We start from the raw sequence: 19,831 nt of genomic DNA on the forward strand, positions 1-19,831 counted from the left end.
CCTGGGACGACGGTAAGCCCTGCGAGCCGCCCGCTCCGCGCCAGGGAGGGGCTCTAACACGGTGGTGGGCTGAAAGCTGGTAGATTTGGGGGGAAATAAGACGGGGAGGGGCGGGAGGGATTTACCAGGAGAGACACCCATGCGATGCCAGCCCAAGTACTTTGGTGAGGCTCGGCACTGCCGGGCACTGCCTGGAAAGACTTTTGAGACCTTCGCCGGGTCTCTGCGTTAAACTAGTGCGGGATGGGAAACGACGGGGCGCCTCCTGGGGTGAATTCAGAGTCATCGGTGTCCGTCAGTTCGTGTCTCGTCCAGAGGCGGGTGCAGCGCTCTGTGCTCTTTGAGAGGCGACACGCGTTGCATGGCACTCGCCAGAGTTTGGGGGCTCGCGCTTGGCCACTTCCCCGGGTGGCTGGAGGGCTGTCGCCTGCAATGCGAGGCGGCTTTGGGGGAGGTGGGTGTCTGCGAGGTCCGAGGCAGAGGTCAGAGGCTCAGTGAACGTGAAAGATGGGGTGTATTCTCCCCATCTGGCCTCCACCCTTCCAAGCCCCAGTCCCCGCCCCCTAGTTCACGCAACCCGTCCCACCCATCACACACACACACACACACACACACACACACACACACACACACTCCGGAGTTGGATGCCATCGAGGGGTGGTCACATTGTTATTACTCAGAGGTGCACGAGGTCGCTTTGGCTTTGGCTGGCGCTCTCAGAGTCCTGCTCCTGGAACTTGGGCGACAGCCTTGGTTTGGGGGAGCGAGGAAGGAGCGCCCAGCCTCCTGTGGATGCCTCTACCTGGCCGTTCCTGGCGCGCAGCGAGCTACCCTCAGCCAGAACTCCAGTCGTTTCAACTTGGGGGCTCTGCTCTCCGGCACCGACCCAAAGGAGCAGTTGCTGAGATCCCTGCTCTCTCCCGGTCCTAGCCTGGTAGGTCGGTCCTCCTCCCAACTTCCCTCCCTCTCCGCAGCACCAGCTTCTTCATGGAAAACGGTGATCCCTTCAGGGGAAGTTTAATATTTGCAAAGTGCTTCATATCATATTACTTCGTGGATGCCTTTAATTGCACTGTAACTCTTCTCTGGTGTATGTAAACTTAGTCGGATAAATAGCATGCGGGGTCAGGCTGGTGTGGGAGTGAGAGCGGGTGGGCGTCCTCTCTGGAAGGGTTGCTCCTTTCTAAACTGCCTTGCTGGAAGTGATGTAAAGCTGGTGCTTCTGAGAGCTTTTGCTCAGTAGTCTTGACATATTCCAGGGCTTTAGACAAATGTTTCCCCATTACAGTTTATTTCAAATATATTCAACTCCCATGCCAAGAAAAAAGTTGAGAAGATAAGGCGATTACAAATTTGGATAGCAAAACTATTTTTAAAATGTTTTTCATTGGTATCAATTATGTGGGATGTAGCAGATTTTTTTTAAGTTATCCTGGTGGTTTTTCCTAGTGAAGCTCTTAAACGGAGAAAGGAAAACAATCCTACATACCGTCCTCCCTGTATGTGTGTACAAATGGTCCTTGCTTACAGGGACTGAGTGAGCAGCAAGGTAGGCTTCTTTAGGAATGTGAAGTGGCTCGCTCACCAGTGACTTGAAGGAGACACACAAGGATGTTACAAGCAACATAACGATGGGAAGGAAACTGTTGCTTGCATTTAACTGCCTCCCAGTGCAGGGAATTTTAACAGTGAAGAAAGGAAAACTGCTCTGGCCCCTTTCAAATTACTCTCCACAGTTTTTAAATAGTCTTTTCTCCATTGATAAAAATCTATAGACACATTAACCATGTAAAATGATATATTCAAATAGATGCACAAAGTAGGTTATCTGGGAAATTATAAGCATAGTATTCAGTGGAGTTTCCCAGAAGTTCTAGGATCGTGGTTGCCAGGTTAAACCAGACCTCCTGTTTAGACTTCAGCGTTGGAAGTTGCTTCCTTTGAGATCTTTGTGAGAAGGTGCTGCCTACAGCGTGCTGATTATGCTTGCATCACTGTCCTTACCCTTCTGCAGGCACACACAGATGTTTTTGAATGAATAACCTTCTTACTCACTGAATTTCCCCTCATTCAAAAAGTATTTATTGAACACATGAGCACACACAATATGCAAAGCTGAGCTGGGTGTAATTTTAAACAAGAAAGGATTTTCAGTAGCAGCAAGATGCTTACTCCTACACTGTGTAAAAAAAGGCCTGCAGAGCAGTGGCTTACTCAGGGAAACAGCCTCTTGCCCAAAGTAGGTGGCCAACAAAGAATCCTTGATTCAAAAATCATACAGATGTCAATCCGCCAACTTTCTTTCCCCCACAAATCCCACCAATATTCTTAACTCACCACATCATTTAGATATGACTCAACTTCAGAGAACTGATACTGACTTTAATCTTCTTGCTCTTTGTCTGAATACTCTGGAGAAATATAACTATCTGTGCATTGCTCTAGCTCTCTGTGTCTGACTTCTATGGAACAGTGCCCGATCTGTATATGTCAGTAGTATTCATTTATGAGTAAATGCAAATATTCCTGTTACATTAAAAAAGCAAACTCAAATTCACAGGAAGCAACAAACATTTTGCTCCTTTTCTTATCTCTTTATAATCTTGGAAACAGTAACATCCCTTAAAAGTGCAGTTCTACTATGTAAATCATCAAGTTAACAAAAATGGTTATTTAGGATTTTCTAGACAAATGGAAATATCTTATGGAAATTTTAGTTGAGGAGAATATTCCTTGACTCTTTTGATATGTCTGGCTGGATGGTCTTTCATTTTAGAGACTTTTATTCATGAATGAAATAACTTTCAAGGTAACTCCCTAGTTAAGGGAGCTGGCAGAGAGGAATGCTTGCTAAAAAATGATGCTGAAAACTCTGGGAATAGAGTACGAGCAGTAATGCTAGATTTGTGCGATTGAAATGAAATGAATATTTATATATTTTATTGCTCTTTATATGCGTATGTTTTTGAATTTTTAAACACTTTTTTCAGATATTTTCATATTCTGACATTATTGCAATTGCATGAGGAGTTATAGTTTAGTAATGGAATTATAGCTTGTTTTGCTTTAAGAAAAGGTAAAAGTTTGAAAAGAGAATAACTCAAGTTAAGGGAATAATTATTCAAATCACAGATTTATCTTCATCTAAGTCCTGTCTTTGAAGGGAGATCTCAAAACCAAAATAACTAGTTAAACTTTCATTATGACCTAAATCATCACTATTAAGAGAAACCCTACATTTTACTTTTTTTCTGTGAATTTAATATGAGTTTTTAAAACCAGCAAAAGTTTTTTTTCCTAGAATCCAATTTAATTATTGAAAAATTTTGCTCACTGTAGATCAGTGTTTGTTCCTGAGTCATGATGTTATCCTTAACTTTTACAGCAAAAGTACAATTAAAGGACGATATTAAGTACACATAAGCATCACTAATCTACTCAAAAACATTTCAGAGCAGCTAACACTTACAAAAGTAGAAGCAAAAGATACCTGAAGATCCACATAATGTTTAGGCAGGATAAATGAACATCTCTGAATCTAATATGCAAGTTCCATTATTCTTGTCTCATTTAATTAATATGTGGTACAATAGATTATTTTCTATCTTCTTGAAAACTTCTATGAAAGAAAGCTGTTAGTATTAAGAATTGGTTGACTAGTTGGTTTGACTTTAGACCACTGTACCTAGATTTTGCATGGGAGTCAGATATGTTGTGTATGTATATATATATGCTTATACATATAGAAGATAATGTTTATGTATTTATTTATGTTTATGTATCTATATCTATATTTGTCTGATAACTTTGACGAATAGGAAGAGAGTCTCTTTTGTGGCCTATGTGATTTGTGAAGTCAGTGTCATCTAATAATAGTACTTACAAATGCTCAACTAGTTTGATATTAAAAATTGAGACTATACTAAACTTTTTTGAACAACTTATTTAAGAAACCCGTATGATAACCTTTAATGTGTGCCTGATACTGGCTAAAGAATTCTGCTAATATTAACTAGTTAATTCTGGTAGCCACCGTGCTAGCCCCCCCCCCCCCCCTTCACGAGAGGAAATAAGTAGGTACTATTATTATCCCTGTTTAGAAGAGGAAAGTGAGCCTAAATAACTGGCTCGCCTCCACAGCTAATAAACAACAGAGCTGCCATGAGAGCCCAGACAGCCCACTAGGCTATGCCACTGCTCTTCAACAGGTACTTTTAAAGTTTACTTAAATAAGGGTCCAAGTGGGGAGCGAGTTAAGTAGTAAAGCAAATGCATTCTAGTAACTGAGACTTGTGATGGTTTTCAAAGTGAATTCCTTTTTTTTTTTTTTAACATTTTTACTGATTTCTGAGAGGAAGGGAGAGGGAGATAGAAACATCATCAATGATGAGAGAGAATCACTGATCAGCTGCCTCCTGCATGCCCCACAGTGGGGATGGAGCCCGCAACATGAGCATGTTCCCTGACCAGGAATCGAACACGTAACCTCCCAGTTCAAACACTAAGCCATGCCAGCCGGGCACTCAGAATGAATTCTTAGGGAATTCCTAAGGAAGGCGATCGTCACGAAGCCCAACATAACCTGAACTAGAGCAGTACTAGAACAGCGCTATAACTTAATGTAGTTTTTAATGGACTCGATAATTTTCTGAGATTCGGCTACTTTTAAATTAGGTAACTTAAGAACTGATGCCATATTTAAGTAGTTTTAATAGCTCAGAGGTTCTGGTACTGGGTGTTTTATGCTTCCCATAATATCCTTATAAGGTGAACTTCTTGCACAGAAGTCAATGTTACATGTTACGCTACGGTACTTGTCAAAAGGACCAGCAAAGTTGTATATGAAGGTGTGAAATGAGACTGGTTCTGCTCTGACCCACGTGGCATACAGCAGGCATCCAATTAATGTTTACTGCATGCCCTGAAGGGAAGTATTCTAGAAGTTGCTACTCCAGAGGTCAAGAAACTTTAAATGTCTTTATAATTGCATAGTTTTAAGATTGTGATTTAATATTGAATAGAATTTTTCCCTTTTCATGAGGGTCTTAGGACATTACTATCTATGAAACCCTGTGGAATAATAATAATCTTCATGAGAGTGAAGGACCTGAGGTAGAAAAATGATGAAATAATCAACTGATTAAAATGTTTAAGTTTAGAAGTCGGCAAAAGGAAAACTGTCTGTAATTGTACGTTTTATTTTAAAATGGCACGTAAGATATAATTAACACTAAATAACAGAATCCTTACACTGCCAATTAAGTAGCATAACTGTGCTGTCATAAATATTAACAATCTCCTATTTGAGTACAGTTTGGGGAACTTTTTTTGAACATATGAAAATGCCACTCTAATGCTCTTTGCCATAGCTAATTCAAGTCAATGAAAAAAATCACAGTAATTCTTAATGTGCCTCACCATAAATAAGATCTAGCTACCTTCTATCTATGAGAATTGGTTGTACTCCATTATAAAGCATATGTTCTGTGGATTCTCTGACTGTTAAGGGAAAGATATGAAGAGAAGAAATACATGTTACAGACTTAAGCTTGATTCAAGTGTTACTTGATTTAAAGGCCTGTGTCAAGCACAGAAGTTGAGAGGAGACTTTTGCGACAGCCACTTCACAGTTTTTTCTTGCAGGGCCCAGCTGAACATGCTCACACAAGTCTTTGGAAGATATATCATCTTATACAGATATGACTAATGGGGAAGAACAAAAGGTTTGCTAAAAGCATTGAAACATTTATATTTATCTATATAACTAATATGAATGAGTTGGTTGAAGTATTAGGATACACAAAAATTTCTCATATACAGGTTAGAGAGAGAGAGAGAGAGAGCATTGATGAGAGAGAAACACTGATTGGCTGCCTCCTGCACTCCCCCTACTGGGGAGTGAGTCCATAAGCTGGACATGTGCCCTGACCAGGAATCAATTTGGTGACCTCTTGGTACATGGGACAATGCTCAATCCACTGAGTCACACCAGCCGGGCTCTTTTATATTTTTATACCACATAGAATGCATGGCTTCAAGAAACAATCTATTTCCTAACTCTGGTTACTAAACTTGAGTAACTTGATTTAAAAGGTTAAATTTAACTTTATTCTTAGTTTTTTGTTTTTTTTGTGGGGGATAACATTTAATTCTGGTAACCACCCAGCTATCCTCACTTTGCAGACTTGGAAAGCTTAGAAACGAATGTTCCTCTATGTTAGTTTGTCCTGTCGCCTTTATTTCCTGGTACTTTGGCATGTGGTATCATGGGGCAGACACAGAGCTTCTTCCTGTGGACATCTCAGTCTGGACAGCCGAGAGCTGAGGGATTCTGTGGGGTGGGGGGGGGGGGGGCGGGTCAGGAGGAGGTGGAGGCAGAAAACAGGACAGATGAGGTTGTATGAGGAGATGGTGGGCCAGCACATGGATTGCTAGCTAGTAGAAATACTTAGTTTCATTCCAGTATTTTTATTTCACATTTATTTTAGTCCTCTGTTCCCAAAGTTTGACTAGATGTGCAGTGACCACTTAATCCTGATAACTGACTCTTTAAAGTCAAGAACATTATTCCCATTGTCCTGGTAGCAGTACCTGGCACATCATAAAATGATAAATATTAGCTATAATTATGATTGCCTGATTTTCTACAGATGGAATTATTTTTTCTTAATCAGGTATTTATCTTTTTCTCATACTTGGTCCACTGACTAGACAATTTTTACTTAACAGCATTTAGTTTAGGGGTTTCTGAATTCCATAAACACTGGCATCCTTTTAATAAGAAACTCTCAACTCTGTACTTACCAACATAAGATCAAGGACTTGAGAATTTTTATACATTATTACTTTTCTAATGTTACCTCTTTTCAAATAGTTTATGCTATTTTGCTTCTGTGTTGGCAAGATCATCTGTCCATACACCCAAGAAAAGTGCGCAACCAAGAATATGTAGTTACAAGGATCATAGTAGGGACACAGGTACCTGCGGGTCATCTTGTATTTCTCCTTCTGCTCCTCTAGTCTGTCACCAAGACAGGAAAACCCTGCCTCCTAACACCTCCCTTCCCACCAACCCACTGCTACTGCTTAAGCTCAGGTCGTCAGAACTCACCCGATGGCACTAGCCTCCTTCTTAGCTTCAGGTCTCCAATGTCGTCAGTGCTTCTGAAACTCTTCCCAAACGCCAACCTCCTCATGTAATGTCCCTGCTTAATAACCTGCGGCATCCTTTGCCTTCCAGGTAAAGTTCAAACCACCTCAACCTTCAAAGCCATTATTGTTCCAATGGCCCAGCCTGGGACTCATCTCCTGTCGCTCCAACACAAAGTGCATGCATTTGGTAGATGCCAAGCAAGGAACAGAGCATGCTATTTCGTACTGCCATGCCTTTGCACATGCTGGCCCTCTGCCGAAAGTGCTCTCTGCTTGTCTAACTTCTCTTCCTCGTCACTTCTCTCTGTTTTCTTACCCCTTCCCTTTGTAGCCCACCAACCGCGACCCACACCACTGTCAATGTCCTCATTGCCCAGCATAGTGTCTGGAATATAGGAAGTACTAAATACAGTTCTATTGGAGAAGTAAATAATCATCTTATTCTCCCTTCTGCCTCGCTAATGTTTATCTGCCTTTTTCTTGCTGACTTATTTATTTCAGTAAACACTATTGAGCAACTGCTGTGTACCAGGAAGTGTGTTGAGGATATAAATGACTTTGTCCTTGCCCTCAAGAAACTTACAAGCTCGAGAGCAAAGCCAGCTGGTAAAGGAACAGGTCGTGTTCAGCGTACTAGATGATGGAGAGAAGCTGGTGTGGGCACAGAGCGTGAGGGAGAAGACCTAGTTCTGCCAGTGATCGGGGAGAACTTGCTTCCCACCCTTCATTCCCCATCTCCCCTCTTCTCCAGTCTTCTAAGTGTCCATAGTAAGCATCCCTCTAGGAAGACTTTAATTTTTAAGAGTAGATTCAAGTCTCCATTTCTCTAATAATGGTCTATAGAGAACTAGGTAGTTGTTTTTTTTTTCTACCTACAAGACTAAGAAAGCGTCAGAAAGTTCCATAAAAGTCCATGTGCTCATTTTGAGTTTTTCTTCTATTCAAATTATTTTAAATATATCTAATAATCATATTACCTATTTAAGTTGACTTCTCCCCTATAAAGCAGGAAACATATCTAACCAATTATGAGTATCTGCTTATAGTGATATAAAAATCAGTTTTTCTCTTTTAAGATTTGAAAATGAAACGAAATTATTTCACCATCACCATATTGGAAAACTCAATAAACTTACACACACACACACACACACACACACACACACACACAATTGCTAATAACATATGATAATCATATTAAAAATCTTATCTAGTACAAAAGAAATGGAAATGGCCTGTTAATTAATATATTTAAAAGCCAGCATTTTTAAAATATGTGTTGTCATTCCCTGGTGAATGACCCTACATACAAAAAAATAAAAATTATTTTCAAAAATGAAAACATATTATTACTTAAAAACAATATACAAAATATAGTGCACTATTTCTAAAAACATTAATACATTTAATATAGTATTTAAACAATAACCATACCTTTGGCCCTGCTGTTAAACTCTTGCCACCAAGTAATACCAGCTTCAACCAGCTGGAGTGGGCAGCAAGAAACCATATCATGACAGTGTTCAAAATCATTACTCATACATTCAGCAGTTATTCATTGAACACCTACTATATTCCAGGAAAATGATCAGCTGATTGAAAAGCCTGAGTTCTGCATAAAATGGGCGATTTAGGGATGCACTGACATTGTGGTTGTTAGAACCCATAAAAGTAAAAAACTTTCACAACTATCCATGTGTATATTCTTGGGTTTTCCCTTTGAATAAACCCTACTTTTTAAGGAGCTCAGTGGCTATTCAATGGGTTCTTTCTTTGCCTGAGTTGCTCATCACTTGGAATTTTTATTTATTTATTTTTTAGAACTATCTGGAATAACCCCCATTTTCTCAGTAAAGGAGATCAGAATTTATATCATGGAAAAGGGAGAATGTATACCATTCCCACTGGACTATGCATCCCTTCCCCAATGGACGCTTACTGGGAAAAGGAATGTGTTGGCGTGTTTTGCTGACTATATTTGAAAAATACATTTAGGTAGGTGTTTTTAAAATTATTTTCCACCTGGAAAGCTTTTTTTTTCCCCTTCACCTGGGATGAACACCCAAATTATTAATTCTATTTAAATGTGCTGTATTCAGAAGAGTAGCTGCCAAACTTGTTGGGGCCTATAACAAGATAATTAATTATCTAGCAACGCGAGGACTATTGGAGTGTTGGATATAAACCAGATGGTGGGAGAAGAAGGATGAGGCAGTCAGGATGCTGTGAGCGGTGTGATAAGTCTTTTTGGCCTGTGTGGGGTAAAGCCACGTGTGTGCCAAGCCTCCCTCATCCTCCCTGCTGTGCTTATTTTTTCCCCATTGATCCTTCCTCCACCCCAGCACTTCACCCCTGGAGACTCCAGTGCCCGCCCCCCCCCCCCCCCCCACTGCCACCACTTTCATTTTAAATGTCAGGGGAGGTGAGGGCAAAGGTCTGCTCCCCTTAGACCCTGGATTCTGCCAGCATCTGTGGCACCCCAGCACCTATCCCACCCCATGGAGCAGATCAGCCTGCCATCATTACCCTTGCCCTGACATTGCTTTTAGTCACGCAGCTGTAGAGCTATTAAGGAGTTTGAGGTTCATTTCAGAGTCCGTTAAGATAAATTAATATTAGAAGCAAACATCATGATTTTTTAAATTTACACATTTCAAAGACCTAAACTGAATGCTAAACATTTTCTTAGAAAAAACCTGGTAGGATATCAGTGAAAAATGCATACAAGAAACAGCTACTTAACCCCCTCCCCATTTGTCAAAGTGATGTTCCGTGTCTAATCCAGTTTGTGAGCAATTAGAAGGTGCATTTAGACTGAACTCAGTATTTGATGGTAGAGATTGTAGTGACTTCACCATGATGCTTTTCCTGCAGATTACCATCACGATGCACTGACTGTGAGAGTCACCGTCCTGGTTGGTATTACAAAAGGGGGTGACATTTAGATTACAGATATATTTTACAAACTATTTAACTGCAAACTTTGAGCACTCAGGCACTAAAGAAATACAGAATAACCCAGGTAAGACATCTTCACAATGAAGTCACTCATTGATCATTTAAAAAAAAAAGAAAAAAGAATGAGCTTCGGATGGGGAAGTAAGCGGTCACCTTGCCTATCCCACCCTCTCAATATCAGGCCCATCTTTTATTATTTAAAGTAGAGCTCCCTAAAATAGATTACACTGACAAGTAGTAATTACTGACAGCTGCATTTAATTAGCAAAGCAGATTCCTGCTCATGACAATAAAGTATTATTACATGTTTAGCATTAGCACTGGCAGTAAAGGAGGTGACTTTGCTAACACAGAACTAGCAGACCTGTTTTCTTTATTTAAAAATGCACGCAGTTTGGCTGGAACTGAGCTGGTGCTATGTGGGAGTGTCTGTGGTTACAAAAAGAAAGAAAACAGTAGCTATAAAAGTGTTTTGTGTTTTTTTAAAAAAAGAAACAGGCATATTGTACAAGAAAAAAAGAAGTAGACCAGTGCCAACCATTGGCTCCCAGTCTTGAATTGTGTGTCCTTGTTTTTGTGTCTGAGTTTGTGTTGGGGGAAGGGGGGAGAGGTGTTTGGATGCCAGAGATAGAAACACAATTAATCCATGTAAATTAGTAATTTATCATTATATTAAGACATTATTTCCTTCCTTCCTTCCTTCCTTCCTTCCTTCCTTCCTTCCTTCCTTCCTTCCATCCTTCCATCCTTCCTTCCCTTATCCTATAAACAACTCTGAGTTATAAAGTAATTCAAAAGTATATGCAATCAAACTTAGGACTTTATACACACTCTGAATTTTAAAGTTGATTGTAATTTCCATCCATTCTTTCTTGCAATAGGCTTATTCTATCTCCTACTGCCCCTAGTGTTCTGTTTCCACTGTCCTATCTTGTTCTCATCTGGCAATTCGTACTGAGCGTGAACTTAACAATGGTGGGATTACAAACATCATAATAGGTGGTCAATATTTTGAGCAATACCACCTTTCCAGCACCATCACGCCACAGTGCACAAATACCTGCTGTTAACACTAAGAAGGACTGTGAAGATAGCTAAAACTAGCAATCCTTGACTTAAATGACATGTGCTATTTTCATTTTTCAAATATATCACTTGAGGTATATAAACAGATCCACTTATTGTGGCGTTATCAGTAGAACCAGTCCTAGAACTGAATATATTTTCTCACACTTGTGGAATGCAATTCTAAAATATTTACTGAAGGTCTAAACTCTGGAGCAAATATATGATGTTGCATGTCTGGAAGAGGTTTTTACTGGGATACCCTAGTGTATTTTCACAAATGCAGCTTTAAGTTATCTGGATGGCATTTATTTTTCAAGTAGTAAAAATAGACTCAGCATAATATATTGCCATCTTGTAACTTACCATTATAAATACTATATTTATAAAAATCAACATATGTATCCATGGCAATAGGAGGCAAGATGAATATGAATAAAGAAATCCTAAATTGATCCTCAAACTAATTTCCATCATGAAACTGTTCAGCAGACTTGCTAAGCACCTTCTGTTGTTTTGTTTTGGTTTTACTGTCTCTCCCACTCACCCTCTAGTGGACATAAGCTAAAGAACAAGGGGGAGGCCCAAGACAGCCTGCAGCGAGGTAAACAATGGAAAGTCCACAAAGAATGCGGTCATCCCACCACAGTCCCGGGTGTTCTGAGAAACGCATCCTTAGGCAATGCCATTGCGAACATTAGCATCATAGAGTGCACTGAGACCGACTCCACGGTATAGCCTACTACACACCCAGGCGCCAGGGTGTAGACTATCGCTCCTCGGCTACACACCTATACAGCATATTACTGTACAAAACAACATGAGATGACATCAAGCACAAGGGAGAATGATGCAATCAAGAGACACAGTAAACACAAGATGCCTGAGGCTGCTGCCTGCATGTTATGGCATACTGTTTGAAAGCAAACTTTTTTTGTAAGTAGGAAGAATACACGCTAAATCAGGGGTGGGGAACCTTTTTCCTGCCAAGGGCCATTTGGATATTCATAACATCATTGGAGGGCCATACAAAACTGTCAACTTAAAAATTAGCCTGCTATATTTGGTCAAATTTAATTAATTCACTTCTAATGCCTTGGCAGGGCCAGACCAAATGATTTTGTGGGCCATAATTGTACAGCCCTTGGGCTAGATGTTCCCCACCCCTGCTCTAAAATAATGATAAAAAAATGTAGTATAGTAAATACATGAAGCAGTAACATTGTCAGTTATTATCATTATCAAGTATTATGAACTGTACATAATTGTGTAAGCCAGGGGTCCTCAAACTTTTTAAACAGGGGGCCAGTTCACTGTCCCTCAGACCGTTGGAGGGCCGGACTATAGTTTAAAAAAAAAAACTATGAACAAATTCCTATGCACACTGCACATATCTTATTTTGAAGTAAAAAAACAAAACGGGAACAAATACAATATTTGTATTTGCATGTGGCCCGCGGGCCGTAGTTTGAGGACCCCTGGTGTAAGCTGTACTTTTGTACAATTGGCAGTGTAGTAGGTTTGCTTACATCAGCATCACCACAGTCACGTGAGTTTTGTGTTGTGTGCTCTGAGACTATGATGCCTATGACATGACGAGGCCATAGGAATTTTTTAGCCCCATTGTGATCTTACACAACTGCAGTGTATATGCAGTCTGTTATTGATCGAAACATTTTTATGAGTCACATGACTTGTAGTTTGATACTTATTATCTACAAGGACATTATGACCACAGACATTGTGTTCAAGCCGAGACTGGGCACTGTATCATCTTTGTTCTCAAACGCTAATCATTCTAGCAAGGATATTTAGAGGAAAATTTTTCAGGAGCATAATTGTATTCAAGAAGATTTTTACAAAAATTAAGTTTTAAGAAACTGCATTTGTATGGCTACTAAATATAAATATCTAAATGAGCATTCAGGTAAGACCATTTAAGAGGGTTTTTTTTTAATATTAAACCACAAAGCTTCATTCACAGCCTAAATCTAAAGCCCTACTGAGTCTCATAATTTATTGGTATTTAAATCCTATTGAGAATAGAGGTTTATTTTTATTTTGTGCTTTAGAAACCAACCAAGAATAGAAGATTCTTTACTGAAAACAGTTTTTGTATTCAAGGACATCGACTAAAAAGAAATGATGTGATCATTGAAATTGGGTATGTTTGACAACTCAGTGTTTCAACTATAAAACTTTCCAAAATTAGACCTATAAAATTGGAAACTCTACTACGCAGCTGCTCTAATTACTGTGCTGGTTCATAATTTAGTACTGAAGAACAAAGCCTCAAATATTCTCTTTTAAGAATGCCTTTGACTTTTAATAATGTCATAACTCAGAATTCCATGTTCAGTCATTAGGCAAGTATTGCCATTACTCAAATCCCATATTCTGTCATTAGGCAAAACTTATTGAGAGCCTACTGTGTGCTATGAAGATGAACAAAACACAGTCCCCTAGCTTCAAAGAGTCAGGAGAAGAAAAAGTACAAACCCAACCCACTTTAACAAAGAAATACCACTATTATGAATCATGTTTCTATCCCACCATATTGAACCAATTACCTAACTTTTTATCAAAATTGGCCTAGAATACCTATATTTAAACTGGAACAGCCTTTGACATAACGCCTTCGCTAATCTGTGATTTCCATAGGTTCTTATTTTAATCCTTGATCAATTGTGCCTAGATAACCAATCCTATCAAATTGACTTGCAGAAATCTCTTGGGCCCCTGCCCAAGTCAAATCTCCTACGCAGAGGATGCATAAATCATGTGCAGTTGCCAAACCTTAGCAACGCATCCATTCAGAAAGTGGAAAGTTAGGCTGATACATTCCAAGGTTTTAAAATCATTGTTTAAATGTTCCCTTCTCCAGAACCAAGTATAGACAACTCCTGCATGTACAACTATCATTTCCTAGACAACTCCTGCATGTATAACTATCATTTCCTAGTTTGACAGCACTTCATTGTCTAATCACATGACTAAAATTGTCCTATGCTATAACTTTTCTTAAGTTGGGTGAGGCATGTTAGCAGCAATTGGAATCACCCCAGCGTAAGAGTGGTGATCCCATAGACTGCTATGTGGAAGGGGCCTAAATGAGGGTTTGCCAAGTCTGCAGATCCATTCCTGGTCCATCTGAATACACTTGAGTCTGCTGACTGGAATACTTTCAGAACGTCACTGGGTAGAGAGGCTACCAATAGACCTTGTGCATCCAGTTTCTCAAAAATCGGATTAGGCTTTAGAAAAGGCAAAAGACAGAAAAACAACTCCATCGACAAGTGACACCCAAAGTACACATAGTTGTGTTTTACCATGAAGTAATACCCCGTGTGTTTTTTAAAAAGAAATTTATTTTGATGGGCAGATATCTGCAAGAAACTCAGGAGAATAAATCCTAGCCTACATAATGATTATATAATTTAGGGGAAAGGGTGCTCATTTTTGAAAACTTGGGGTCAGAGCCATCAAACTAGTGTTGCATCACAATGTTTTATCCAAGGATTTTGTTCTTTGGTACCATGATTGGATGTCGAAAGCCATGTATAAATGATGCATAAAAGTGACGAGCTGTGCCCTGGCTGGTTTGGCTCAGTGGATAGAGCATCGGCCTGCAGACTGAAGGGTCCCAGGTTCGATATCGGTCGAGTGCACATGCCTGGGTTGCGGGCTCGGTCCCCAGTGTGGGGCGTGCAGGAGGCAGCCAATCGGTGATTCTCTGTCATCATTGATATTTCTATATCTCTCTCCTTCTCCCTTCCTCTCTGAAATCAATAAAAATATATTTAAAAAAAAAAGATTGGCCTAGTTGTTAAAAAAAAAAAGTGATGAGCTGAAACCAGAATCCTGCCATGTCAGAAATTACTTGCCCCTTCAGGGCCACATTAGAAATGAGAGTTTTCAAAAAAAAAAAAAAAAACCATTCAGAGAAACACAGGTGGAATTGTCTTCACATGCTCCAGGATCTTAGAAGCTTCCCAGCTTTTCTCACCCAGGCATCACATTAGGTGCCAGAGAGACCTGGCAGCCCTAAAACGGAACCAGATGGGTAAATATTTTGAGGTATTTACATTTTATGTGCAGTAATGACCATTGCAATGCACAGTAACTCTTTTCTTAGGTTGCATTGATCCCATACAAACTCCTTTTCTTCCCCCTCTTGCATGTCACACTCTTAGTGCCCCCAGTGCTCCTGCTGGAGTCTTCTCAGGATGTCTTTGTTAACCCTCACCTCCTGAATCAGTGTCCAGAACAGCTTTCTAGATCTCTTTGGTCAAATGTTAAAACTTTCTTTTTAAAGAACCTTTAAAAACATCCTCTGTCCCAAATTAAGATCCAAAGCCTGAAACCAGTACTCTTTAACCCACCCTAGGCCACTACAGCTTTAAACACTGGAAAACTTTGTATATTTTAGCTTTCTATTCATTCAGAAGGAAAATGCAAACTATACAAAAATAATGAGATTTGCATTGATTGAACTGCCACATACTATATTAGATCCTCAGCATGCAGTCTCTGTTTTCCTTTGAGGTAGGTTCCACATTCCACTTTTATAGATGAGGAGTTGTAGCTTAAATTAAGTTACTCCAAGTTGAACAGTTAGGAAGAGGTAGAGATAGGAATTAAACTCCTGTCTTTCTGATTTCATAAATTCATGACCTCTGCCTCTAGTCTTATTGCCTACTATAGGTTACAATGAGAAATACTTTGCTTTCTGAGGACAAAATTTAAGTATTCCTGTACTATTAGTACTCACTAACAGATTAATGATTTTACCTATATCCCCCTACACACACTTAATATATAGTACATCCAAACATTAGTCCTTAACGCCTAAATAATTTTACATATCATGAAGTGCGAGCCAGGCAGCTTACATACATTATATTTCTCTAATCCCAGTAAAAGTCACAATCCTGCCACCTGTTTTTCTTTCCCTTGTACCTTCTTTATTATGGTGTATGACTTCTTATCACATGTATTAGCCAGAAGTAGGCTAGGTTGTGCTGAGGTAACAAATGACCCAATCTCAAAGGTTCATTTCTCCCTTCCACCAAGGGGTGTGCAGTCTGGGACATGGGCTGTCAGAGCAGCATCTATCAGGAACATAACCTAACTTGTGGCACAGGGAACAGAGATCACTGTGGAGGACACACTGGAGCTAAAAGTTTCCCCCTGGAAGTGATACAAGTCACTCGTATTTATTTTATTTGCCAAATCAATTCCTATGGCCAAGTCTGACATCAACGAGGCAAGGAAATCTCGTCTGTTGTCTCTCCCCACTCTCCTCCCCACCCCCGCCCGGGAAGTACAGCAAATATTTGGGAAGTTTAATACAGTTTATGGCATTAGATATGAATGCTTGCTTGCCGTATCTAAAAACTATGGTCTATCTAGTCTTTTTAGTGGATAAATCAGAGAAACCTCCAAGTGGCTGGGATTACAGATGGCAAGAAGGGAAATCAGCTGCGAGGAGTGTCCTCAAGGGCTACCTCAGCAGCTTCTACAGAAATGACCTCCAGGATTCTTGCTCTTTCACAAACAGGTTTCTTCACTTTTATTCCTCTTGCTAAAATGGGTTTTACTCATTATCAACAGGGGATTTGTATGCTGCACTCTTGCCATTTTTTTAGAATTTATATTTAGAATTTGGAATTACTTTCTCTGATGTCAGTTCTGCAGCTGATTTTTTCTTAAATGTGTTATGTGAGCAAATGTAGATTTTAACTATAAACACAGTGCAAGGGAAAAGCAGGCCCATCTGTCTCTTTCAAACTTGATTAGTATGGTCTTAAAATTAAGGTTAAGGTGCTTGGAAGCCAGCTGACTACCATAGATTTATTTCTTTTGAGGGTCGGGATAAAACAAATTGAAAATATATACACATTCCCAAAGACACATTATGTTGCTACTTTAAAACCACATTGCTATTTTGGTTGTACAGGAAATGCATTTTAAGCAAAGAGAGCTTTCCTCCTCTGACTTTGGTGACAGAAATTTTGAAATTGCTAACAATTATATTATCTTATAGTTAATACTACTAAAAAGAATCGAATATGCTATCAAGGGAAAGGGTGCATACTATTGAGCACTGTATAAGTGATAAAAAGTTATATTCCATTAATCTAAATGGCATAGAGAAAAGTAAATTTAATAGCAACTAAGAAAAAAGTGGCTTTTCATTTGTTCTAAGTCTGATTTTAATAATTAATCTGTTCTATCAAGTCACCAAGTTATTAAATTATTAAGTAACCAGAAAGTACCAGAGTAGCCTTATTTTTCTCCACTTCCCATTACCCTGGGAAATAGACAAATGCCAAGCAATCAGATAAAATAGTCAAATGCCGGGTTGATTGAGAAAACTGTGGGAAAAGCCTTTAGTGGCTCTGGTGGGGAAAAAATTAAAAGGAAAAAACAGAAAATTCCAGATATTTAGATTTATGAAAGAGCAAATAGTTTTTTTTATAGAGAGAGCAATAAAGCCAGAGGTTACAATGTTTCATGCATAGTACTAGGTACTTTACATTTTGAATCTGCACCGTGCTACTAAGTACAAGGGGGGAAAGAGGCTCATAACTTGCCCAGAGTTTCTGTTAGTACATCGATGGAGCCAAAATTAATTAAATCCATTCATCTTTTAATTCCTTCAAAAATATTGATTGAGTACTTTCTAGACACTGTTCTAGGTGCTGAGGATACTGCAGTAAACAAGAGAGAGCTGGTGTTTCCACAATGCTAATAGTTTTCTATTTTATTTTTAGCTATGAAAATGTGGGTTTTTTCCCCCAAACAAAATATCATCTGTCCCCCTCCCCTGTACATAAAGCAGATAAGAATAAAGCTGCTCTATTTGAGGTGAGGGGAAGGGGCTGGGAGCTCTACCTGTTTAGCATCCACTTCCCCCTCCTTTCTCATTTCACATATTTCTACTTGGTCCTTATACCCTGAGATTGCTACCAAAACAGTAGAGATATCAACAAGGGAGAACAGTGGGTCCAGATGTTGAGGAAGTACGAATACTAGCTTGAGAGAGTAATCTTATGATGTAATTGAATTAGCATAGAGTGAGATTATTGGACAGTGATGAGCAGAAGAAATGTGAGGGAATGATGGAAGGAGAGCTATCCAGTAGTTCACCTGATAGTAGTGGACACTGTGTAGATTCAGAAGATATAATGAGTCAGCATATAAAGACTGACATCACACATTAAAGTGAGATTATGTATTTGAGGGTAAAGTATGGGTTTAGGAATTAGAGAATTCAGGTACAGAACCTGGCCTTGGTACTTACTTTTTAAATTTGGTCAAATTCCTAGTTTGTCCCAAGATTCAGTCTCCTCATCTGAAAACATGGGCTTAATAAAACCTGTCTAATTGTGAGAATTAAATATAACACATGTAAAGTTCCAAGAACAATACAGTCACCTACAGAGGCACCTCCTGCCCATCATCACCAAGTTTTATAAGTTTTTTTTTTTAGGAAAGATGTGTACTCAAGAACAAATTGTAGTAGTTATTATTGTTGTTGTTATTGTTATTATTATTACCACCATGATTTCTTCCTCTCTAGTAAAAGACTGGATGCCATAAAGAACTGATTGAATTTGGTGTGCGATTTATTATTATGAAGAAGGGTGAGAGAGATAAGAAGATTCTAAACCTGATTGGGATAATGGTAGAGCCATTAACAAAATACATATAAGAATCAAGTACTTACAAACATAATTACACATGGCAAACCACAACTATGTGCACATTGTTTATTGCAACAGTGTTTGCAGTTGCAAAAGACTGGGAAAATCCTGAATGCCATCAATAAGAACTGAAAATAAATTATAGTATATTCATATAATGGAATACTGTTCAACCAAATAAAAGAATTAGATAGAACTTGCCGGAGCCGGTTTGGCTCAGTGGATGGAGCGTCGGCCTGTGAAATGGGGGGTCCCGGGTTCGATTCCGGTCAAGGGCATGTGCCTGGGTTGCGGACACATATAAATTATAGCATATTCATATATAATGGAATTGTTCAACCAAATAAAAGAATTAGATAGAACTAAATAAAACATGAAATGATTTCCAACTTAATTTTTAAGTATCAAAGCAAGATATATATACTCTCTGGAAAACTAACATTAAGCTTCCCCACGTGATATTTATATTCAAAATAGAATTAAAAAATGAGAAAATGACATTGTTTTTTAACTAAGGATTCTGAAATGGCTTTTTACAAAACATTGACATGGGCATAACCATGGATAGACTTTGAAAATAGCAGTGACAGCTGGTAACCAGAGTCTATACTACATATGAATCAAATTGACAAAAAAACTTGAAGGTACAGATCATTCTCTTAAGCTATATTTGCCTGTAGAATCAGTCCCAGCAGTAACATCTTTGAAGTCAAAGGACAGAAGTAGATCTAAATCACAAGTGTTCATAAAGGTGCCTGAAAATTGAATAATCCAAAAGAAATGTATTAAGTTTAAGAAAAGTAAACATTAAGTTCTCACTTTTTCTATGAGGTTGGAACATATAGCATTTCAGAGACATACAAGTATACATGTATCACATTTAATAGAAGCCACATAAACATAAAACTAGATGCATATTTAAAATATATACTGTGGATGGTCACCAA

The 19,831-nt window shown here is 39.0% G+C and overlaps 1 protein-coding gene across 3 annotated transcripts in view; it reads left to right on the forward strand.

Annotated features, from left to right (window-relative positions):
* The first annotated feature begins 174 nt into the window (after positions 1-174).
* Positions 175-19,831, forward strand: part of HS3ST5 (heparan sulfate (glucosamine) 3-O-sulfotransferase 5) — a 242,325-nt gene continuing 222,668 nt past the window's right edge. Inside the window, exons 1-2 of one of the 3 annotated variants that reach the window (XM_014531371.1) lie at positions 175-934; positions 5,644-5,723. The gene's annotated coding sequence lies outside the window, so the exon portion shown is untranslated. Of the gene's footprint in view, positions 935-4,112; positions 4,209-5,643; positions 5,724-19,831 lie in introns of those variants that run through there. The other 2 variants (XM_014531370.1, XM_005883723.2) reach the window with 2 other exon arrangements.

The sequence above is a fragment of the Myotis brandtii genome, unplaced genomic scaffold (assembly GCF_000412655.1).
Source record: "Myotis brandtii unplaced genomic scaffold, ASM41265v1 scaffold8, whole genome shotgun sequence".
NCBI lineage: Eukaryota > Metazoa > Chordata > Mammalia > Chiroptera > Vespertilionidae > Myotis > Myotis brandtii.